Raw genomic sequence first — 26204 nt, 5'->3', positions numbered from 1 at the left:
ACAATTCTAGTTAGTCTCTCCTCATTCTGTTCTTTTGCAACTTACATAATTTGCTTTCAGTATTAATTCCCAAAAATCATCTTGTGTTGAGGGAACAACTGATATCCTGTTAATGAAGTGAGATGATTTTAATCAGGCTGCCTAAGATTAATTAATATCTTTTGAATAAGAAAAATAAAAGAGCCTTGGTAACTTCCAGTGCGAGCATCCTGTTCATAACTACTTTGTTAATACAGGCAAGTTTTACTTCTCGATCTAAACATAGAAGTAGACCTGTGACATTAGATGTCCATTTGGGACTGAGAAGAGCTTTGCTTTTGAAGGAGCCTATTTCCTTTTACTCTGTGTAAAAAAACTGTAAAGAAGTAAGTCATTATTAGGTTTGTGATTTAGAAGTGCCTTGGGGTAGGTGCAAAGCTGATTATCGTTTTTCAGATATAAAAAGGGGGTACTACCAAAAGAAGCATCATCTAAATTTCAGATTCAAAGTTAGACTTTTCTAAAATCAAGATTTTAAAAGTGTTTGTTTACATGTAGTGTTACCTTTATCCTTATGTTGTGGTTTAACCCCAGCCAGCAACAAAGCTCCACGCAGCTGCTCGCTCACTAACTACCCCACCATTGTGACCAGGGAGAGAATTGGAAGGGTAGAAGCTACAAAACTTATAGGTTGAGATAAAGACAGTTTAATCAGGGAACCAAAAGTCATGCATACATGCAAAAAGCAAGAAATTAATTCACTGCTTCCCATGGACAGGTCCCGGGTATTCAGCCATCTCCAGGAGAGCAGGGCCCCACCAACCAAGTGTAACAATTACTTGAGAAGACAAATACCCTCACTCTAAATGTCCCCCCCCTTCCTCCTCCTTCCCTCCTGGCTTTACATACTGAGGATGGTGTCATATGATCTGGCATATCCCTTTGCTCAGTTTCGGTTACCTGTCCTGGCTGTGTCTCCTCCCAGCCTCCCACACATCCCCACCTTCCTCATCAGCACAGCAGTATGAGAAGCAGAAGAGGCCTTGGCTCTATGTAAGCCCTGCTTAGCAATAACAAAATAATTTCTACATTATCGACCCTATGTTCAATGCAAATCCAAAACAGAACCTCTAGCCACTGTGAACAAAATTAATGCTAGCCCAGCAAAAAACCAGTACACCCTTTTTCACCGGTGACTTCATATAAAAAAAGAGATGTAGCTTGTAAGAAGAAGTTAATAATTCCTGTATCTCACATCTGAAAGCTGAATTCCGTATTTTTCAAATGAACTCTGCCGGTTGAATCTGACAGTCTATCAGCTTGCATCTTAAAACCTGTTTTCAGATCTGTTGAAGAGTGAGAACGATTACTGGGGTCAGGACTTCCTGATGGGAACTGTATGAAAATTTAGTCTTTAGCTTTGCAGTTCATTGAACCACAGAAGGGTTTGGGTTGGAAGAGACCCTAAAGATTATATAGTTCCAACCCCACTGGCATGGGCCTTTATACCTTCCACTAGACCAAGTTACTCAAAGTCCTATCCAGCCTGGCTTTGAACACTGCCAGGGAAGTTTGTCCCTCCTACAGATGATGGGGTGGTTGAAGTTCCCCATGAAGACCAGGATGTGAACATCATACTCCTCCTATCTATCTGTGGAGGGCCTCATCCACTCATCTTCCTGATCAGGTGGCCTGTAGCAGACCTCCGCCATAATGTCTGATGGAATCTGTCATACAAAAACAAAAACCCAAACCACCACAAAACAACAGCAAATGAAAACTGAGTGTGCAACTTCACAATATTGTAATTACAGATTTCACAATTATTCTCACCTTTTTATTCTCACCTCAGTTGTTTTTCACATCTGGTGTCACCATCAAGTTCAAATTACTACATGAGTTAACAGGTAACCTTTTACCATATAATCTGGGAGACTCGAGTAACTATGTACTGTAATTACATGACACTGGCCTTGTGACTGAAGTGATTTTGTGGCTATTTGTATCCTGAAAAACAGTGATAACTTTTTTGTTTTTTCATAGTGGAGTGGTTCAATTTGTTTTTAGTGTATTTTCATTATCATTACTATTATACCATATGACATATGTGTCACTATCAAAATTAATAGTCTCTTTTCTGTAAACTATGTGCATCAGTTCCTAGGGTTCCAAATTTGTTGTTAATGGGAAGAGCACTTTTGAAGACAAATTCTTCAAAACCCTTCCCAGTTAAACTCATTTTCTTTCAGTTAGGAAGTCATTGGCCCAAATACGTCCTTTTGCTTATAGTATACTAAATTCTTCATCATATCAGGATTATGATTGAAATGATTTGAGCCTGTCAGTAACTTCCTGGTAAATCTTTAAATCTTTTTATTCGCTAGTCTGTGGTTTATCTGCAGGCTTTATTTTAAATGGAGGTATGACTTGAATTTCTACCACTTACTAGAAATAAATTTGTAGTGCTAAAATTGGAAAAATTAATTATTGTTTTGCTTGCAACACTGGGTATGTAATTTGTGGCTTTGTAATGTCTTTGTGTGTGTGAAAATGCATAGGTTCTCAGGATACAAACAGATTTATTAATCTCTGTATTTAGAAAAGGACTGAAAAATGGAAGAGGGACTCTGTTCAGGGCAGGTACAGATGCACTGACAGGAAAGCAGAGGAGGGCACTGACAGCTACCTGATGACTCTGAATGCTGGTGCCCCTGGGGAGCAGCTACAGCTCTCTGTGTGTTCCAATTCTGTGCACTGTGAGACACCTGATTAGAGAAACACGGCCTTTTGTTTTATATTGTGTAGAATTAAAGAATTACTAGAGGAGTTTACTGCTGCAGTCTTCCCTGGGACTAGTTTTTCAAGGTTCTGTCTTTGGTTCTGCTGGGGAGAGGTGGTGTTTTTGAGCTAAAGGAAGTTTTTTTTGGAGGTGTGTGAAAGGGTTCTGCTGTGGCAGTGAGCAGTAGATGGCAGTGCTGTCCTGTTGCAGCTTGAAGACGACTCATCCGGAATTTTAAATCCTGCGAAACATGCGCTTCACTACATGTCTACTCCTGGAATAGTTAGGATATATTCTGTTCTACCTAAAATTAGGTTTGTTCTCTTAAGACAATTCTCCATGTAGCAATTTGGAGGAGACAGGAGGTTCTGCGTATTTATAAACAGATACTAAGTGCATGTGTATTCCTCAATGATCTGTTTTGTACATGATTCAGAAATAAAAGAGCCTAATGCTAATATGATGCCATTTAATCCCATTGCAAATATAATGAGAAGTTAGTGTAATATGTACTCTCTTCCAACTTTTTTACTCAAGGGGAAATACTTGCTTTCTGCAGAAACAACTGTTGGTTTGTGATACACAGTTCATTCCTGTAAATCTCCCACTTCCCCATATTGAAATATCTCTACAGTCTGAAGACTTGATGACTCACAGTGTATCAGTCTTTTGAGTCATAAGCCAGGGCCAATCTCTCTTGGCTTTTCAAGTACCGGAAATCTTTGTGGAGATTTTTTTACTGCTTATCCATGAGTACACTTTGAATGGAAAGACTACTTGATCACTTTTTTTTTTTTTTTGTTCTAATGAGTAATCTGATTGCAAAAATAAGTTTTTTCTGTCCCCCATCTTTTTTTTTTTTGTTGTTTTTGTTTTGCTGGAATGTTAATCTTTAAGGGGGGAAAGATGTAATGTATTTAATCTATGTCACTAAAAATAGGTTGTTACAATTGGCCCTCTGATGGCGTGGTAGCAGAAAGTTTTTTCAGATTATTTAATCTTTGTAACAGTTTGAGATATTATCTCTTCTGAAGTTGTTACTGAAAACTACATATAAAGAACTCAGATATTTAAATTTTAAGACAATGGTAAATTTCCATGGAAGTGCTGAATTAGAAGATCATGAGGACTATAGTGTACTTTTTCTTTACAGTTTTATTTCAGTGATGCACCACAATATAGCTGTTAATAACTTCAAAACTGTACTCGTACAAGTATATATTTCTTCAAGTTAGACTGAGAGTTAAATTAATTGTGTTTTGAAGTTTAGCTTGAATGATTTTTGTGTGCAGATTTACAGAATTTTTGCATGTCCTTTAACTAAGGAGTTTATTTTTCTACAGTAGTTTTATGAAACTTTGTATTAGGGGTGCACTATTTTATGACAGGTCATTCATGTTAATATGTTTGTTCTGTTTTTTGAGAATAAGGAAATTGCTAACATCAGGCAATGAAAGTTGAAAATGTAGTTGTTTAATTTCCACTGAGCTGTTCATGGTGACAGAAATAAATTTTACCACTTGTAATTTTTTTAATTTACAAAAAAAATTATTTAAGGAGCTAGGATTGTGATCTTGCCCAAATGTTTCCTACATGAAATACCACCATAACAGTATAGAATCATAGAATATCCTGAGTTGGAAGGGACGCACAAAGATGATCAAAATCCAACAGTGTTTAGGTTGCTTTCAAAAGATTAGAGAAAAAGACTTAAATGGTAGGATGTCAGTTTTTAAAGTTTGTAGGGGCTTGTATCTAAATGGTGTTTAAACCTGCCTTTAGTTCCTGTCTTGATATGTCTTCAGTATCAGCAAACCAGCTTCATACTATAGAGACTGGAGACTGTTGTAAACTTTGACATTATAAAAAGAAAGCAGATTTAAATAGGAAGTAGTTTCAATGGTGAAAAAACTGGGAACAATATAATTGTTGGAAGCCTAATATTAGTGGATACTTCATAGAAAAAAAATGTAGTGGATTTGGTGACAAAGCTTAATGTTTTGTGCAGATTATTGAATTGGTTGCATAATACATAGTAATAAAAATTATAAGACCTTTTGAAGGGCAGTAGTTAAAAAAGGACCCCAGAAACTGTCAGAAGTGAGCTTTGCAGGAAAAAAAAGCCCTTTTTTTTTTTTTTTTGAGTGGAGGAAGCTTTGACAATTTAAAGTTTGCAATATGCTATATAGTATGTTTTGTGCCTTTTTAAGTTGTGTCATAGAAATCCATATTTTGTTTTTTTGGAAGAAGGAAAAAATTTGCTTTAGTTTTAGTTTCTACATAGCCAGACTTACTCTTAGGTTTGTAATATTTAGAGAAGTTCAATAGGGGGCCCTTGGTGCTTTGATCTAGTGCCATGGTGCAGTTTAATGAGAGAGGGGTTTTCAATATTGTCTGCGATATTGCACATTCTACTAGCTCTGTCTTAAATACGAAAATGCAAGATTTACACCTCAGAAACCTTCTCCTTTTTCTGGGCACTCTTTCTGTTTGAAACAGGTAATTACAAAAACCTCCGGATCAATTTTTGTAAAGGGGCACCCTGATGGGTGCCATGACTGAAGTGTGACATGAGCCTTTTCCAATACAATGGGTGGCCTAACATTCCTCGGGAAGGCCAAGCTCATTAAATATTCTCTTCTTTTTTTCCACCCTCTCCCCCTCTTCATGCACTTAGCTTGAGTTGTGCTAAGTCTGAGGTTTCTTCACTGAGGACTTAGGAAAATTGCATAGAGTTCTCAGATTGAATTTTTTATGTGTATGACTTCATGATGGCATTAGCATGTGCTTTGATCCATGTGTGAATGGCACTGGGTCGGCTCTTATTGCCATATCCAGATGGTGTTACAGGGAACAAACAGTTGTGTTTTAGGATTTCTCAATAGACTGTCTAGACTGGTCTTGCAGCAGACAGATACAGCCACCCATCAAATTAGCGTTTGTCAGATTTATGGTAATGGTTCACCAAAGCCTTCCTGTCATTGACATTAAGATTTACGCCTCCAAAGTTATTTTGTCTTCCGCAGCATGTAAAGTCTGATCATGTGTATGTGTGTGATTATCTATATGTAGATGTATATTTGCATATATACATTTTTAAATAAAGGGGAGGAAAGCAACTGAAGAGAAGTAATTGCTACGGTAAGAGGCAGAATTTTTAAAGTTTTTTTTTTTTTAAGAGTGTGATTCCTACTGCTGAATTGATTAGGGAAGCTTTCCCTCACCACTCTATCCCCTTCCTTCAAATGATAATACGGATGTTCTGTTCCAGCCGGTGTCTCCCATATGCCCTTTTAGAAAGAAAAACATGTATGTGGATTACTATGGCTAGATTTTGCACTTTCATGTTACACTGGAGTAATATGAGCTGCTCTCTGTACGCAGTGGGAATAACCTTTTGACAGGCAGTATGTCCATTCTCAGTGGAAATGTTTTTCCAAGTCTGGCCAGGGCTCCTTTGATCATGCCACCTCAAATGTAGGGGTCATAGCTACTATGCAATGTAAGAACCACTGATGGTTGACCAGGGGAGAGATGATTTTGAGGGGAGCATATTTAAAATAAACCAAATGTTTTGAGAGATCTTTTTCTTTCTATTATTTTTTTTTTTTTTAGGACATCAATAATTTGTGTTGCAGTGGGACTGTTAAGCAGGATTGTTGGGGAAATATTAAATTAAGCTGGACATTTGATGGTGGAAACAAGAGGTGGTGTAAATTTAAAATAGCTGAATTGTAGTGGCAAGCTCTGGGCTTGAACATGCCAGAGCATGTTTTGAAAATGTTTTCCTGTTACAAGGATATTTCAAGAATAGCAGAGGGAGTAATGGGATGATGAAAGGATCCAGATGTTATAGTAAACTGTATATTTTGGGAGTACTACCACTTAATGAAGAAACAATTTTACAAAATGCTTGAATTAATTTGCAAGTCTGTCTGTGTTATGTGCTTTGCAATTCTCTCCCCGGTTTGCTAGGAATAATTATTACTGATCATGAATCAGACCAAGAATTGGATTAAATATAAAGCTATTTTATAGACAGTCTTATCCTCTGCTGTTGCTTCTTTTCTTGCTTGAAGGTGCTTTGTGACATTGGAAGAAATTAAATATATCTGATAAATATGCAAATAAAAATTAAATATGTAAATACTAATTGACAAGAATCAGCTCCAGGAAATCAGAGCTCATCCTCTAGTATGCAGTTCACTATTGCTACGGAATATGTGTGTGCTCCCTGTGCACTGTTTTGGGTGCTCACAACCTCTTTACTGCAGCAGTGTTACACTGAATCTTGGAAAAAGCAGCTAGTTTATTCTTTGCAAATCTTTGTCAGCGACTGCGATGGTGTAATCTTTTGTTCATGTTTATTGGTAGATTTCTAAGGGTTATGTATTCTAGTCATGTTTGATTGTTACACCGCTTTCCTCTTAAGTTCTTTACTGAAAAGAATATAAGATATCTAAGAAACAAATCTAACAGCAGAACAGGAATTCTTTTTATGCAGAGAAGACATAGGGCTGTTCCTTTTTTCTATTTTTTTTTCTTTTCTTTCTTCTTACTTAGAAATATTATCTATGGCTATTTGGTCTAATAGTTTGTCAAACTTTGTCTCCCTATTGTACCTTTTCCTGTCTCAGTGTCAACATATTTTTCACTTTGTGTTGTAAGTAGAATATGAGAAACATTCTTGGTTTTCATTTTCTTTCCTGTGTTCCTCTTTTATCAAATTAAGAATGTATTGCATTGAGATATTTTAATTAATCTGTTATTTTTCCATATAAACAATTTTAACTAATAGCAATGTAGCATTTAAAACAAATGAGTAAGCATATTAACTTCACTATAGTTTTATTCTAGTTTTAACTGGATGCTGTGAAACATGTCTATATGTACACTAAATGTAGGTTTGTTTTTTTTTTTTTTCTTTCCAAGACCATTATGATGTGCTTGGTTACTTTTTACTTATTGCTCATAGTGCATTAGAAAACCTTGCCCAGCCTGGGAGACTTTAGATGCAATATTTTTCTTTGAAGTTTAAGAATTGTGATTTTTCTTTCAGCAGGCTTCTGGTTTTGTTTTGATATGTTGAAAACTTTGGATGAAATATTTCTTCATACTGTCTTAAGTTCTGTCAGTCAGCTTAGAAATTTTACATGGACAGATAAATTTTCAAGAATCATGAGTTCTACAACAAGCTAGTAAGGGTATTTATATAAGCATCACTCAATGGTTCACTTTTTTTTTTTTTTTTTTTCTTATGTGTATGTGGGTTTGGTTTCCCCCACCACCCCAAGTCTCGCTTTTGGGCAATCTAAACTGACAAAAAGTAACAGAGGGACTGATAATAAAATTTTTGGCCTGACCAGTTCCTAGCAGGATGGTGTGCTGTGCTGCCTGAGGTTGGTGCATTACAAGCTGTTGTTAGTTCTGAGAGGCAAAGATCCCTGGTGCCACAGCGAGAGACAGTCTGCTCTGTGAGCATGTGGCTGGAGTGGAGAAGGACATCCTAGCCGCTGCTGGTTGGGAGTGCCAGGTACTGCCATCATAATGGCCAGAGACCACTGCACAATTTCCTAGTATGTCCTTCTAGAAAGTGGTGGATCACCTGTGTTACCCAGCTCAGGAGATGTGTAGGCAGTGAGACTTAGGATTTTTGTTGGCTTTATGCTTAGAGGACTCACTGTCCTTTTATTTTTTTCTTTGGAAGAGTTTTTTTTTTTTGAGAGATGATGAACTGGGAAAAAAAGTCCTTCTGTCTCCACTTTTTGCTGACAGCCTGGAGAGAGAAGTGGGAGCAGGGAGGAAACAAACTATGGCACCTGGTATGCAATATACATGGGCAGAGGAGTGAGTAAGAGATAAAAAGCAAGTGAGCAGCTGAGAAAGGGGTCTGATTTTTAAGAATAAATTGAGACCAACCTGTTCCTGCCAGCCCAAAGACACTAGCAGTACCTGCAGCTTGCCTGCCTGAGCAGCAGAGCTGGAGCACTCTGCTACTGGACTCTGGCTGGTCCATCCTGCTGGGGTCCTGGGCCCTTGCCTGCACCGTGGCTGCAGTGCAGCCTCCAGTTCCTGCCCCTCTCTACCTCTGTTCAGATATTGGGGAGAGTGGAGCTGCTTGAGCTAACCTTGTGTCAGAAGAGAAGTCCTGTAGAGTGTAATTCCGTTATCAATGCACATTGCCTTCACACTCAAATTTACGAGTGTTTTAAATCTCAGCTATCTGGCCTAGCTGGGAATATAAACTAGACCTCAGGTATTAACTCAATCTGGCAACCTGCCCATCACACAAATGAGGATACTCAATAAATCTGGCAGTCCTTCAGAGCTGTCCCACAGCTCTTCCAGAAGCACAGGCAGATGCTTGATGTTTTATTTCTGTTAATATGGGAGAAGGTTTTCTTTCCCCCTTACTATCGAAACAAAGCAAAAACACCCTGGTCACTGTGATACACTCTACAAATGTTTTCACTCATAAAGAAACAGTAACTTGCCAGTTGCTATTCACCCTGTGACTAAGCTGATGTGGGTGCTTGGGTTTGAACACCTGGGCAAAAGTGGCAGTGAATCAGCATGACTACATTGGACCAAGCAGTTTGTGGAAGTCTCTTGGAATTAATTAGCTGTTCAGGCTTTTTTGAGGGCCCTCCCTAGTAATAGTAACTTTTTAAGGGCACTGTAGCTTATGATTTGTATTTCTTGGAAAATGTTGTCACTTAAAACTTGTATAAATTAAATATCTAAGAAGAGCTCTGTAGAATTTCTGTTGCTTTTACAGGAAAACTAATGTTGGAAGGGATCTTGAAAGGTCTGTAATCTAGCCTTGTCGTAAAAGAAGGGTCAGCTTAAGGTCTGACTAGGTTGCTCAAGGCTTTGTTCAGCTTAGTTCTGATCTTGAAAACCAAGTGGAAGAAACCACCAAAGATAGGACTGCAGAGCCTGTCTGGGCACTGTTGGACTGTTCCCATGGGGAAAAAGTGTTTTCTTCTATCCAGTCTGAACCTCTTGGGCTTCAATTTGTCCATTGTTTCTTGTCCTCACTCCATTTGCAGCTGCGAGCATCCCTTCAGAAAGTTCCCAGGACACTTATCTGTGGATATCTCAATTGCTGTAGATTGTCTCGAAGATTATTCCGTGTTTGTGCTGCTGTAGCTGTGTTAGATTTTATAAGCAAGATTTCTTTTAGCAGAGGGTGCAATTCAAGATTGCACTGTGATTTTTAAGAGTTGGCACATTCACATTTTTAAGAGTATGCCACATGTAGTATAATTACAAAATAAATTTGAACAAATAGAAATTTGTACTTTTGGCAATATTGTCGTCTGAAACATAAGGAAAAAATGTGATGTCTGAGACATTTGCATTAACAAATGCCTGTTCTGAAAGCGGGAAATTAGTGGCTTTGCAAGTAACAAAGGGAAATTTTTTAAAAATTTTTTTTTTAACATGCTGCTACATTTAAGACTCAGAGTTGAGAGACTGGTTTTTAATTTCACGTGGGAAACTTAGGGCATCCTCAAAGGTGCTAAAAGTCAGCAGAACCAAAAGACATCAAAATGTTAATATGCTACTATTTTTACATAATAGGGCAGCCTGAAATTCCTGTTAAAATATTCAGCTCTATGAAAATAGGTGTCTTAATTCTCTCTGCTCTTACAGATAGATTTTTCTTTAATGGCTATCAAGTAGATAAGTGGCTCATAGGTGACTCTTCTGTTTCCATATGACTTGTGATAATCATAAGGAAATATGAGTGGAACTATATGCTACATTAATACATGCTGAGCTACAGTCTAGTCTATGCACAATTTGCAGTGTAATTAAAATTAATTTTAAAACAGTTTAGGTATGTAAGCACTAAACTGTGTGTGAAGGTTTACTGAATTAAGTTAGGCTGACTTGCATCACTTATATGTTGAATACATCCCCTAATATAACACATAGAAGTCATAAGAATTCACTACTTAATTCAGGTTTGCTTCCTTTTTGTCCATTATCTGAAGGAGCTGAAATATCACATGTCTGTGTGTAGCTCCACATTGTCACTTGAGCTGTTGAGGGCCTACCATGACTGTGTAAGGCACATAACTTGTTTTATTTTTAAACCAGTGAAACTCCACATTTGAAAAGGGACTATGTCGTATTCTTTTCCTCTCTCTGGTCAGGATGCACTGTATCGCACAGCATCTACAATGATTGCTTTCTAAAGCCTGTGCCTTAAGTAGTTATTTATCTGCAACAGTACAATAGCATTCATGATGTGCAGAGCTGCATATGAATAGCTAGTATTAAAAATATAGCATCAAGGCCAGAAACTATTTTTTAATACAAGGCTTGACTAACAAAAAGTATTGTTTACTGAAATGAGTAACTTCTTTATTAGATCAGAAAACTAGGAGTTGCTGGAGCAGGGAAGACATGGGGACTCTAAACTGTGTAATGGTCTCTGCTTTGATTTATCTACTTATTTTACCACTGTTGTGTTAATTACCTTTCAACTGACAAACAACAGAATTGGATGAAAGGAGTCTATTGCAATTTTTTGAACTCCACCCTGGTCTTACTTCTGTCTAAAGCAGCATTTGTTGCATGTTTCATATGCTATCCGTGCAACTTCTTAAATACCGTTTTTACCGTGTTAAGACAAAAATGTTGCATACATGCTCAAAATGCATAGTAATGTGACATGACAGCCTAGTGAAACTTAATACGGTACTCTGAGGTGGTGCTTTGCTTTTTCTCTTTGTGGGCATTGAAACCATTCCTATAATCACAATGCTATCACAAAGGAAATTTTGCTGAACTAATAATTGCTTTGCGGTTGAGACACCACCACAAGTATTTCGCTGATGAAGTCAGCTGCAGTGGAAATGAACCTCCCTCCCCTGATCTGGTCCATGCCAGTGATCTCTCAACTGCCATCATCAACAGTAATTCATGGAGAAACAGATCCACTCCCACGCATTAGCATTAAATCAAGCACCAGATCTTGGAAAGAATCTGCTCACAGACCAGGAGGCTGCCTGGCGTGGGTGAGCAATCCCCACGTGCCACTTTGCAGGGCAGGTTGCCTGTTGATTCCCTTGGAATGCCTCATCACTGGGGTGTAGCCTAGAGGTGATGAATACATGGATAACTATGCTTGAATCCACATTCCTGGAGAAGGGGTGCAGTCTCCTGGACGGCCAAAGATGGCAAGAGTTTTTAGCTACTGTTACTATGTAAGCATCCAGGAGTACTACAAGTAGTTCCCAATTAAAAAAAAAACGAACCAAATCGCTTCTCCACTTTTCGGCATGTGTCAGTTCTTTCAGTAGTCTGATTTGGAAGCTGGGATCTAAATTTGGCAAGCATATACCTGTGAAGGAATGAGACTACACTGTAGGGAAGGTGCTCTTCTTCATAGGTTGGTTTTTATTGGCCACACATATGTGTACTGTGTGTTGATACTGCAAGTGAAAAACTTGACCTTTACCATGCAGCACAGCTTAACCTGGTATAAGCTGACTAGGATAAGGACAACTGGCAAATAGTAACTCTTCAATATTGAAACACTTTCCTTTGGGTATTTGGATGGAAGCATTGATTGAAGTGTACTCTTTCTACAGACCCATGAATTAAAAAATCTATTTAAAATATTGTTTGAATATTGGCTCAACTGGTAAAGAGAAAAGTATAGTTACTAGATGATGTGTGAAAATCCAATGAAGTACTACAGGACTCTTCACCATCATGATATTGAACTTTCCAGCCTGCTGCAAGTTCCCTGTGTTGAGAATGGACAAAGCCAAGTACTCATTGACCACAAAGTGGAGAATACCCATGCTAATGAGTATGAAGTGCTGAAGGGTATGGCTGACATTTCTGCCACGTGATTTACAATGTAAACTTGTTGAAAACTCCAGGATCATCATGTCAGTACTTCATTGAGGGGAAAACATGGTTGTAAAAGTGTAAACTGAGATTTCTCCATTTGACAGAACAGAAAATCAAAAGTTTTGTTTGTTAATTTTTTCATCATCTTGTCTCATGTATGGATTGGAAGAAAAGGGTTTTGTAGTATTAGAGTGATAGTTTTCCCTAAGTGTGGTCAATGTAGAAACGTAGAAATTATAGGATGTTTGCTTTCTTTGCCAATATTTGTTTTCAGTATCAATTTATAATGGCAAAAATTAAGACATCAAATTCTTTAAAAACAAACCTTTTATAATCTTGTTTTTGTTTTCATTGTCCTAAGATATCAGTGATCAAGTCTGTTTTTAATAACTAGCTAATGAGCCACTGAAATAGCTCTTGTTGTTGAGGTTCTTTCTGGGAAGATTGATTAAATTCTCCTGTATACTACAGTAACAGAGTAGATCTAAAGTGCAACCAACACAGGAAACATTACGAGCCAGTTGGTCTTCCACTCATGATGGTTTTTACACAGAAATTAATGAATATTTCAGGAAGTTGGAATGCAGAATAGTACTAATATGACTTTTCAAATATATTTGGAATTTGTGGAATGGTAAGCATGAGAAATCTTGCTTAATTTTTAACTCTAATGTGACTGGAAAAGTATTTGTTTGAAAATTTTTCAGAGTTCTGACTGCTGCCCAGAGACACAAAGTCCAGGTGTATGGAGATGGTCTTACTCTGCTTTAGAAAGATTAATAATTTCAAGTTAAGATCAAAAGAATGTCCAATATATGTAAATCCTTACATATATGTAATATATGTAATTTACCTTAAGCAAATAACATATATGTAACACTGACCTTCACTTGGCATGTTAGTGATGCAAAGGAGTTAAGAGTTTAAATTTTGTCTGAGCCACAAGGTAGTGTTAATTCTTGTTAAAATAAGTCATCCACAATATGCACTTAAGGGAAATTCAAAGCTATTACAACAGATGGCCTGCCAAAAATCTTAGGTAATTTATGACAGTCTAATAATGTTAAATTCTTTGAACATGTGTAAAAATGGGGAAAACTGCAGGTCTAATTCCTGAAAATGTGGGAAGCAAAAAATTGTGTGAGAACACTGATGATTGAGTTGCACTGCAAATTCACACAGTTCTTTGTTATGTGCAGTTTGATTTAATGGAGTGTTTAATTGTTGATAAAAGTTCGGTAATTTCTTAAGGAAATAGTATGTTTTTCTTTACCCTTCATGAGATCCTGTGTTGCACCTGCAAAGTAGCTTTTATTTGTCACTGTGTTGTCTAATCAGGTACCACCAAATTATTTTTAATCAGAAAATTATGAAAAGGATTTCTCTATTTTAGAATTCCACATATGAGTTTCTTTTCTTTCCCAAATGAAACATTCATGACTGTGTAATGGTGCAGTACCATCATGCTGCTTGTGTAGACTTTTTCCACTGTATTTTTGTTGCAGTTGATCTTTGACACAGTGTGACTTTTCTCATCCTTCTGAATCTACATAGCTTTAAAATGATGGAGTGAAGTTCAAGTCATATGCTTGATACCATTAAATTTTGCTAAAATATGTGTACTTTTACCACATTTTCTGTACTGATAGGTTCACTAAGGAAAATCTTAATTTCTTGGTTCAGTATTATTTCAACTGGCATCTGTGGTATATCAAGCTGTCCCTGAAGGATTTTCTTCTGTGTTTATCTGACACACAAGAAAAATTTTTCTAGGAAATACCACTGAATAGTATGGTTGATTGGAGTAGAAAATACATTGCTATTAGGCTGGAATGTGTGGCTTAGTAGAAGAGAAAAGCAGTAGACAGCAGGAAGAAGAATCATGATACATTTGTCATTAAAATACTTTGGTATGTCTGGAAGTCCAAGTAGGTTTTAATGTTTTTACAATGGACTTCATATATATACTTAGGGCAAAAATATTTACCTGGTTTCATACTATCGAATAGGGTTCTTGTTGCTATGAATGTGATTTTTCTAGTGTGAACACTTCCAAATCAATTTATGGTCTGTTGGAACTTTATCTTCATCTTATTTGTGGAAGATTATTTTTCCAAGGATTTTTATTGAGATAGGACATAACTGTTTTTACTATTTAAGGCTGTATAATGTCCTCAGCTGAAAAATCTTCAAACATTTAGGGTACAGCTTAATAGTTCATTTTTGATTCCTGTTTCTGGACACAAGTTAAATATGAGACTTCTCAGCTCAGTTGTGTCCTCTTACAATAAATTACTTCAAATTACTCTAATTCTCTTGTACTTAATGGACATCACAATCATATTCTTGTATTTTTTGTTGCCTTTAAGAAAAGATAGCAGTGAAATTTGCATTTAATCATTGCTTTAGACCATGATGGACTCTTTTCTTTTGATGTACATATACGTTGAATTAGTCCCAAAATTAAATTCCAATTCTGTACTAAATAATAATAAAAGAACCTCATATAATTATTACTTCTCCTTAGCGTATGGAACTTACACTCTTTGCTGCTTTACACACATTGCACTGTGGCTTGGATCACGTTGAAGTTCAGTGGTATTTCACTGGAAGGAATACATTAATAGCAATGTGTTTTTTCGCTTCCTGCTTGTATTCATAGGGGGCTTTCTTTCTGCTCTTTGGCTGAATTTTACTGTTCAGGCTGACATTATCCTCAACTTTGTGAGCTTAGGTACATTTAAAAATAGATTTAATAAAATTTGATGGCTTGTTTCTAAGAAGGAAGTTAAAACATAACTCCCTGCTAGTTTGTCAGTGTAAAAATTTAGGCAGGGGTACAATAGTTTTGGAAATCACAGTTTACCTCATAATAATCAATGATCTTTTAGAGTTCTTTAGGAAAATTACTGAAGACAGCACATGTTCACTTCTTTTGGTTGTTTGTTTGTTTGTTTTCCTTAATTTTGAACTGTAGGCCTGGTTCAAAATATTTCTGAGTTTAAAGAAAGATCTTGCTTGAAAGATCTGAGATTTTTTAGTTTCCGGTGCTAAGGAACTTGGAAAATTCAGTAAGAAAACAGTAGCTGTTAACAAATTTTCATATTGGATGAGGGTAGTTAATAGAGGCAGGAGAATTTCTGTTTCATCATCCTGCCCAACTGCTGAGTTTGGAGGAACAGTCAGGTGTATGCTTTTTTAATATATGTTACTCCGTATTTTTTAGTTTAATTTAGTGCAGGTGCTTCAGTTTCTCTGTTATAGGAGATATGGGGGCTTGTACTGTTCTTTGGGCACCAGAAATTTTACATTTTACCAGAGAACTGTAAACAACATGCTTTTCTCATTTACATGGGCTTTATAAACCGCTTGCGTAAAAATGAGTAAAAAACATTCTTTTGCAGTAACTACATCAAATTCTAATCTTGCTGCTCTCAACCTGCAGAGCTGGAAGTGACTGGAGTCTTGGAGGATCTCCTCTTTTAATTCATTTGGTCTCCAGAGGCAGTGTTTTGTATACAGTAGTATACCAGCACCATGTTCTTGTCTGTGCTCTGCAAATCTCTCAAGTAGTAGTTCATCTGCATGCATGATGATTCCACTTAGGTATGAGATAAGGATGGTGTGCAGTGCACCAAGGTTTAATGTCTCGTAGTTTCATGAATGTTTATGATAAGACATTGGTTCTGAAATGATTTTTCTCTTTAAGCCGTAATTTGTGATTGTATGCTTTTGTAGCAATAATCTTAATATGATATTAAGAATTTCTTGCAAGGATGAGGAGATATGATAATTTACACATTTCTTCAAATAAAGAGGCCTATATTATTATATACTTAACAAAGTAAAATCCTTCCAGGGCTTTTTCAGTTATTGTGATTTTTGACATGTTTTGGAGCAGTTGGTTTCTTCTGAAATCCTACACTCTGTAATTTTTATTCCCCATTTATAACATAATGAAAGTGTGCTACACTCCTTAATCCTTGTATAAAATTATATGATATATTCTGTGCCTTGTATCTTTTCATTGTTATAGATTGCTTTGAAGAATTACTTGCGAAAAGTGAAAGCTTTTCAGTGAAAAGTCTCTGTGGTATGAATAGAACTGTATGCGTTTCTTCTCTCGCTCTGTATGTTCCTTGTGCTTCAAAAATACTGATCTAATCGGCAGTTGAAGTTTCACTGTAAAAGTTTTTTCCTTGTCATACTTTTATATTACAAAATCCTAGCTTCCAGTTCTATATTACAGTTCTTTAGTAATCTGTCAGTTCTTAAGAAAGTGAATGTAAAAAAAATACTTAAAACAAAAAAGTTGAAGCCAGTGTTCTGCTTTTACAACTAATCATATGTCTTAGTTGCTAAAAGACAACTCACTTCCATTTCCTAAGCCTGTTTTTCTTCATTGTCTCACTCTGAATTGTGCTACCAGCTACAGAATGCTTATGTTTCTCTGATAGACTCTTGTCATTCTGGCAGTTCTTTCTGGTCCTCAGTGAATTTTTCTCTCTAGCCAGCAAAAAGGAATTTCCACTTGGCAAGATTTATGCTGATCTAGAATAAATGGTAAAATTTTTCTTCCTGTAAGAAGCAATGAGTTGGTTCTTACTAAGGTATCTGCAGCTTCCTTAGAACGTGTATTAAATCTCCCACAACTATGCATTAAATCAGGTGAGGAACTGAGAACCCAAGAGCTGTGCTTAGTTATCTGAACAGCATGTTAAATTGATTTCTGCTTGGATCTGTGATCATATTTCATCAACATCAGGTATAATCTTAAGTAACATTGCCTTTTTAAATTACAAGACTTTTTATGGAACTGTTGTGTAATAATTATCTGAAAGAAACAGACATTCTTCACACTGTTAATGAAAGGAGTATCATTGGGAAATGGATTGCACAGGAAAGTTTCAGTCTGAGGGCTTTTACTCCTTTTGGAAGTGTTCATTTCCTGGAGCTGACTGGATGATGCACCTACTCAAAGGAGAAAAAGGTGAATCCCCTCAAAAGGTTTTCAGCAGTTCTGAGATTACAAGCAGATCTTTCCCATAACAGAAAATAATGTGGCATAATGATACACTCTTGTGGATTGAAGTGTTTCATGCCCTTAATTGATAAAAAGTGATGATTGTTTCACCAGGAGAAGCTTCTTGATTTGGGCTGTCAGCCCCACAGAGCTAGACACTGGCATACACATGAGTCTGTATGGCAGGCTGTTTTGTCAGCAAGGCCACAATAATCTCTATTTTCACAAAAAAATAAAGCTGGTTCTTGCCAGCTCCCATTTTCATGTAAAAAAATTTGCCTTTTTTTTTTTTTTTTTTACCCACCTGACTCCAGAAGATGAATGGGAATAGGTCGATACTTGTGAAAAAAATCCTGTTTGTGAGGTGGTTGTGTGGATTTTTGTGGAGGGTTTTTTGTTGGTTGGTTTGGTTTTGTTTGCTTGTTTTAACAGTGCAAATACATGAAAACAACTTCTATCTGTAGTCGACCCATTGCTCTGTATGATCTGTTTCCTTCCCTGTCAGCTGGCAATTCCCATCTCATATCAAGTTGTGTTCCCCAAACATTTGGGCGCTAGAAGTGGGGCACCTGTTGGATTTCTCTTCAAGGCAGTTTAAAGGCTATGTAGTGCTTGATCTGTGCATGCTCACGAGTAACAAATTTGACAGTACTGATTTTGCAATGCTTGATGAACAAAATAACTAATGGATTCTTCATCAACAAACAGATGGGTGACAGCTGAGAAACTCCATGGTAGATGTAGATATACAGCCAGAAAAAATATCCAAACTTGCATCTGGAGAGGGGAGAAATGTGACATGCCTGTGTTAGAGATGTTTTCAACGACTGAAGTTTCTCAAACCTAACTCATGAAGAGTTTGATTGAGGAAAAACCTGTATGGCATTCCAGGAGGCTCTCACTGATTAACACTTGAAGAATTTTTAATGGTACTTGAGATCATATGCCTTCCTCTAATTGTATATTTTGGATTAATGATTTTGTCTGGGTTGGTCTGTTTCCTCTCATGGTACTAATGTGCTGTGGTAGCCAAGTACAACTGTTATGGTCTTTAAGGGGGATGAGCAGGGAGAAGAGAGGTTCCTGTATATGTTACTACATATTTCATATTCCCTAAGTCTTTTGATCAAAATAGGTATTCTCCCAAACGTTCTTATTTTTTGTATATAATATATATATACATATATATATACACACATATATATATATATTTATATATATAAATAAAAATATAATGTACTGGGAAAGTAAAATGAAAAGGCCACATAAGATCAAAATCATTTATAGGGAGTCAAGTGAATAAGAGATGCCCATAGCCTGCAACTGTCCAGTTGCTTCAAATTCAACACTGGAGTTTGATAATGTAATGAACTGGTAATACATCTGTTGGATGTTCCATTTATGTGTCCACCGATAACTCCATTTCTAGTGTTGAAAGGCAATCTTGTCTTTAGTGTTCCAAGCAGAAGAGTTCTTTGGCCATAAGATTTGCACTGTCTGCAAATTCAGGCTATCCTTGTTCTGTCCACCTCCTTCTCTTATATAAATACTTCCGTTACTTCTTGTTAGACTGTGTGAGCTAGCAATGCTATTCACCCTTACATTTAGATGTTAAATGCATAAACTGTTTCTATTTTAGTAGCTTTTTTTTTTTTGCATCAGTTTCTACTGATGTCTTCTTTCCCTTACCTCCTGATAATTTTAGATCTACCAAACATTTGTTGGTTTGCTCACTTCTTGGTTGGGCAATGCCTAAATTTGCTGTGGTGTGCTCTGTATACTGTACGAGCAGAGAGTTAGCAGCAGAGACTCCCTAACAAGTTTAAAAGTGACGATTGAAACTATACTTTCTTTTTTTAATGTACTGTCACACTATCATGATTGTGTTTAATTTTACTGTATGGTATCTTGCAAATTAATTCTAAAACTCTTCTGACATTGAAAAAAACCAGTATACAGCTGGCTCAGAAACTGCACAGGAGTGACTTTTAGCAAGCCTGGAAGCCCTAAGATGTGGTTTTGTTTAGGTGCTGTTGTTATTTGTAGCTTTTTGCAGGGAATATATTAGGAAAAAATAAAACCCATATTCATCTTTCATCCTTACTAGAAATTAGAACAGGAGGTGTCACATCCTTAACCTTTGCACATTTGGGCGATGCTGCTACTGCCTTTTTTGCTGGTATTTTTGGTGATTCTTCAGGATTTTTTTAGTGTGGTTGTGTTTCCTTAAGTTGCGAAACAAACTGTTTGCAAGGGCTTTCGTTCATCTTTTTTGTTGTCTTTGTCTCTTGCTGTTAAATGTGAATGGACTGATGGATTGAATGAGTTACTCTTGTGCAATAAAACAAGTGGAAAACAAACTGTTAGAGAGGAAACAACTTGAGCAATAATTCTACACTTGATGGAACTTAGAAGTGTCCAAAAGCCCTCTTGGAGCTTGATTTAACACTGCAGTGAAGCAAGTGATTATCTTCTGTTCAGAGCACCACCTGTGCACATTTATAACTTTGCTGACTCAGCTTTGGTTTATTATAGCCATGTGCCATTTTATTTTATGTAGGCTTTTAAATCATACTACTGCACTGAGCATCTAAATACATCTAGAACTTGATATTATTTTACTTCATGCTTTTTTCTAGAACGTTGTGAATGGAGGGGAGAGTTATAATTTGGTTTTGATTTTAGAAGGAGTGTGCAAGAGATTAAGGTCAGAGAGTTTCATTTTCCATTTTGGATGTGAGGTTTGTGATTTGTTTTGGCTGACAGTAGGGGAAGGACTCCTGTTGCCTTACAGCTTCTTCCAGGGAAGTTGTCTTTGACTGCATTTATTGAATTTTTGTGATTCCTGAACTTCTGGGTCAAGCCTTCACTCAAGAGCAGTTCGACTGATATCACATGAAACAAATTATCTCCTGCAATTTGACCCACTGAGATTATATTATCACAACCGTGAAGTCTTTTGAAATTATATGCTCTGAACAGCAATGTTCTATCTGGCTTGTCAGAAGTCATCCAGTTCTTCCTTCTTGACTGTATTTCCTCTAAACCTTCTCTGTTTGGTAGTAGAGCAGTCAAATATATCAGAGAATGAATAGGGCTGTGTCATTTGTCTGGTTTGGTACTTGAGCCTGTGTCTTATGTCTTGTTCATCTGGTGACTACATAGGGATGTTGAAACTTTATTTTAGGTGTGATTGCTCCTTTTGGGACTCCAGAATCTGGCTTCTCTAAAATACCAAGAAGTTTTTGATAGAGAAAGGTAAACAATTTCAACCAATGAATCTAAATATATTCCATAGTAGTCAGAAGAGATAATCTGAGATTCCTGCTCCAAACTGTATATTGCTGTTTTAGCATCCTGTGACAGAGATGGTCTTATGTTGAAAAGATTAAGTTCGAAAAGATCAAGTGCGAGGTCCTGCACCTGAGTTGGGGAAATCCCAAGGACATCTGCTGGCTGAGCAGAGAACAGATTGAGAGCAGCCCTGCCAGGAAGGACTTGGGGTTGCTGGTGGATGAGAGGCTGGACATGACCCAGCAATGTGCACTTGCAGCCCAGAAAGCCATTTGTGTCCTGGGCTGCATCAAGGGCAATGTGACCAGCAGGGTGAGGGGAGAGGATTCTACTGCTCTACTCTGATGTTTTGAGACCCTACCTGGAGTGCTGCATCCAGCTCTGGGGTCCTTAGTGCAGGAAGGACATGGACCTGTTAGACCAGGTCCAGAGGAAGCCACAGAAATGCTCAGAGGGATGGAGCACCTGTCTGGTGAAGACAGGCTGAGAGCACTGTACTTGTTCATCCTGGAGAACAGGAGGCTTTGGGAGACCTTAGAGCAGCCTTCTGATACCTGAAAGGAGCCTGCAAGAGAGCTAGTGAGGGACTGGTGACAAGGGCAGGTAGTCATAGAGGGAATGATTTGAAACAAACCGGGTGTAGATATTAGGAAGAAATCATCTACTGTGAGGGTGGTGAGAACCTGAAGCAGGTTGTCCACAGAAGTTGTGGGTGTTCATCTGTGAAAGTGTTGGATGGGTCTTTGAGTAGCCTTCTAGTAGAAGGTGTCTTGGCTCATAGCAGGGTGTCATGTGACTCAAACCAATCTGTGAGTCAATGATTTCTGTAAGGTAGGATATCACCAGGGCTCCTTTTGCTCTGTAAAAGTGCCTTGCTTCACTGAGAATTTGTTTTCTTCTGTCCTTTTTTATATTATCTCTAATGCCATATACTTGTCTGTCTTCCTGCAGCACAGACTGATATAAAGTTGAACAAGAGCAGGTGCATGTGTAGAAAGAGTGCTTTTGGTGCAGTCAGTGAGCTGACCACTCATTAGTGGGGTTAAACTAGAAGATTGTTTGTGGACTGTCATAGAAGTCATGATTTTAGAGTTTTTATCCAAGCTGAACTTCACTTCAGGATGGCGGCGGCTATTTGTGTATTCATTCATTTGCAGGTAGCCACAAATTGAACAGCAATTTGTTAGGTTTTGTCCTTATTACTGAAGTCATGCAGACAAAGATAAACCCTATCAGTCTGATGTTCTGAAAACCTGAAAGCAGTGTCACTTATGGTGTGTCTTAAATTAAGTAGGTTTTCCTCTTCCTCCTCCTTTTTTTTCTTGTGGTAAAACCACCTGTACAGCTGTATGGTAACTGAAGAGCCTGCAGCTTTAACTCACACAGTCAGATGCATAGATTCTGTTGCACTAATTTGAAGTTAAGGTATTAATACAGTTAAAGTTTAGTTTATTTATATATCCTTTCTTCTCCCCCCCCCCCCACACACTCCCCCTTCACAGTGTGTAATTTCATGGTATCATGTGTATTTTATTATTTGCATTCAATTATTCCACTGCTGTTCCCAGTTGTTTCCTATTGTTAACATTATAACTGTCTACCTTGTGCCACTGTGTCCCTCTCCCCCCCCCCCCAGCCCCCAACCCCCTTCATATTAGCTTTTCAAGGTTTGAGATTTCCTTGTGCTTCTGTATCTCAGACAACATCAGAGCTATGGAACCTTCTGTGTGTAAATTTTACTTCTTTTAATAAACTTCTTGAGTTTTATTAACAGCTTCAGATGATGATTAACCAGTCCTCTGGATATAAGTGCGCTCTGGGTACTAGAAGTCTGTTCAAAGATACCTTAACTGAAAAATAGAATGTGAAGGAAGACCATATCCATAAGTATAAGCCAGAGTGGGCAGGGAGCAGAGTTATGGTTGAGCTTTCACCCTTAATTCTGTATTTCAAGGGTTCTGAATGCTTGGTTTGTTAGCATTAGTGCTGCAATAACTTAGGGTATTTTTCCATGAGAGTGTGTGTGTTTAACCAACTAAGCATGAAATCCCTTGCTTCTGTTTGTCCCTATTAAATAGTGGCAACAAAAGAAACAGACAGGAGATGGGTCCAGAACAAAGCAGAAATAATGGAGTATTTCACCCCAAAAAGGAGAGTGAAACGAGAATTACAATGAGTAGGCAAAGACCGACTCAACAGCTGGAGGCAGTTTAATGTGTTGTAGAGAGTAGTAATTCAGGGACATTTGCTGCCCAGAGCTTCAATCTGTGATCTCCGAGTGGCACAGACATCAGAAGTGTTTGGCCATCCCTGCTGTAAACACAGTATGCTTTTCCCCAGAAGAACTCTCCATAGAGCTTTAAAGGGACACTGTCTAGGATTGTCAGCATAAATACTGATCCACCTAAAACTAGAGTTGTGTGGTTGGGTTAGAAATCCATAAGGTAGAGTAGGACTCTCTAACTTCTTCCCTTCACTCTTGCAAATGATTATACATGCATATGCAGTGTGTGTGCACACTTACAAGTAAAATGAAGTCACAGTGGTTCCGAATATTACAGATTTCTGCACACTGCAGCATGTATTGCTCCCAGTTTCCTGGATAAGTACATCCTTTTTTCAAAAACTGGCTAAATGCATACATATTTTAAAGATATCTTATTATCAATGCTTAAAAATACATTTGTTCATTAAAATACAAAATTAATATAAAAATCGTGAAAGCTTACATTTTGATATGTTGTTCCCCTTATAGTAAGGTCTTACCCTGATAAGATGAAAAGGCTCAAAAAAAAGTTGTTTATTTTTTGTTGCTAGCAGTGGGGCTGGAATACGTGGCCGTATCCCAAACAACATTTTAGTGACTGTACCAGCCAGCTCTGCTTGACCGTATGTTTGCAGTAGTCCAATGTTTTCTTTCTGTCCCCTCCAACACTTCCTCCAAGAGGCACTGTTTGGGTTCAGAGTTTGCTTTATAATACCTAAAAGGCAGGCTTTTATTGCCCATTGAGCAAATAGGGTTTGGGAATCAATGGAAGAGACTTCCAAGTCCGTACCTGACAAGTGTTTTGAGACCAGTCAGACTGTTAGTTCAAGCTTCTCATATGCCCTTTGGGTTGTCCAAATGGAGTGGAAAGTATGCGGGTTTGGGAAAGAACTGAGTGCTAGCAGTGGAATGGGCAAACCTCTCAGTGTTTTTGGTATATTTGTGTTTTGGAATTCTGGTATTGCATCTTTAGTTACTACTACACATTTATTGCAGTTCTGTGGACTTCAGAGTGCACTGTAATGTGTGATGACATCTTAAATAATGTGTAGTTCTTAGTCCATGGTTATAAAATATTTCAGAATGCATTTCCTGTCCATAATAAACTGAATATAAGGTGTAATTTTATTTGCATGGTCCATAACCTCTGAATTTTCTACTCTCCATAGATACTGTTCAGCTACTAGATACAGCTGCCAAAGTTGTGACAATAGAGGTTTAGTCTCCATAAGGGATGCTTAAATAGCTCAGACTTTGTTAGGGGCCAGGTAACTTTAAGCTGCTGAGAGAACAGGAAGAGGGTGATCAGGCTGTTTGTATAGTGATGCTTCCAATAGAAGAGATGTTCACTGAGCTCCAGTAAGGAATTGCAAAACAAGTTTATAAAGTTCAAATATGTTATTACAAGTATCCCCTACAATATGCTGTAGAATTTCTCATGTTGGCCACTTCTAAGTGCTATACACAGTAACTTAAGTTTCAGCAACTTTTTGAAGCTAGAATATTAAAAGTTTGTTTTTGTTACAACTAAACCAATCCACTGAAGGAAATTAGCCTAGCACAAGGACAAAGTCACAAATATAACAAAGATGGGGAATCATATAAAATAAAGTATGAGAGTTTTCTGGAGGGTGCCATTTTCCTGGCTTCTGGAAATCTCGGAAATTTTCATACCTAACTGTGCTTACTGGTGAAGGATGCTTGAGAGGGTGGTGGGTCTACATGTGCTGGTTTGGATGTGCAACTTGACTTGAGTTTTTGATTGTATGTTTAATCCACAACACATAAAGATTCTCCAGACTAAGTTAGACTTGACGAATCTGCACTAAAGAGAGACTGAAGTTTACAAAACCTACCTGTGGAGCCCTTCTGTCACCCACAGAGCTTCCATATGTATTCTACAAAGAGCATAAATTACCTTTCAGAGAATTATGTATTATTAGACGTTGTCAGGACTGCAAGAGACATGTCTGGTTGCATAAGAACTGGCACAGTGTCTGGACAGAGAGAAGCACAGAATTGCATCAGCTCATCTATTCTATTCCTTTATGTTTTTCAATATGACATCAAGAGGTTGTTGCAAAGATGCCATACAGACAGGAACAAATTGAATGCTTTTTAAAGACTGGCTGCAGAGGGTCTGACACACAGCCTCGGGAGCTCTGGCAAGCTTCGAAGAATTTTATGTAGCCTTCAGCCTGATACCCATTCAGTGAAAATTCTATTTAAATAAAGGAGTTATGTTGTGCAGTGAACTCAGTTGGCCTTTCTCACTTAAGTGCCAGAGTGGAGTATTTGCTGTGGTTTTGCAGAATCTGTGACATAAATATAAACCAGTAAATGAATAAAACATCATTAAATAAAGCTATAAGGCATGTTTACTCCTTTAAGCTATGGACACACATGTAAGTGCAAATCTTGAAAAAAATAATTCTTGAATCAAATTTTAATAGAGGCAAAACTATTATTTTTTAAAATCTCTTGCCCTTGTTCAGCTTAACTACTACTATAAATATTCTTACTTCTTCTAAAGTATTTTCTTTCACTTTTTTAAAAGGTGTTAAAGGAGGTTTGTAACTTTCACCAAACGTATCTTTTCCTTCTTTAAAGCAATGAAAACTGTGCTGGCAGCATGTATTTATATACATAGTATGTATGTATGTGTGTGTGTGTATATATATATAGCTTACCATCTATATGGAAAGAATCCAATTAAATTTCTGTGTTCTGTGACCTGTCTTTATAATCACATTCTCACTGGACTATTTGCTCACAGTATCAGACCTCACTATTTGCATCAGTGCCTTACTGATGTGAGTTCAGTTTCTCTGCTCCTACAGTAGTCCTCAATGGGAGAAACTGGATAGTTACGAAGACAAACTAGGTTAAGGTTGTAAAGACTGTATTTCTTTTCCCAGTGCAGTAATTAATTTGTGGTTAAGATGGAAATGGTGCTGGGTAAAGACCGAATATGTGAGAAAGGAGTG

At 37.4% G+C, this 26204-nt stretch overlaps 1 protein-coding gene across 2 annotated transcripts in view; it reads left to right on the top strand.

Moving 5' to 3' along the window:
• ARL15 (ADP ribosylation factor like GTPase 15) overlaps positions 1-26204 on the top strand; it is a 213846-nt gene that overhangs the window by 48233 nt on the left and 139409 nt on the right. The window lies entirely within an intron of this gene.

This window comes from Myiozetetes cayanensis, unplaced genomic scaffold (genome assembly GCF_022539395.1).
Source record: "Myiozetetes cayanensis isolate MyiCay16 unplaced genomic scaffold, myiCay2020 scf4, whole genome shotgun sequence".
Classification (NCBI taxonomy): Eukaryota; Metazoa; Chordata; class Aves; order Passeriformes; family Tyrannidae; genus Myiozetetes; species Myiozetetes cayanensis.
The sequence above is the reverse complement of the archived record's forward strand: the minus strand, read 5'-3'. Positions and strand labels throughout refer to the sequence as shown.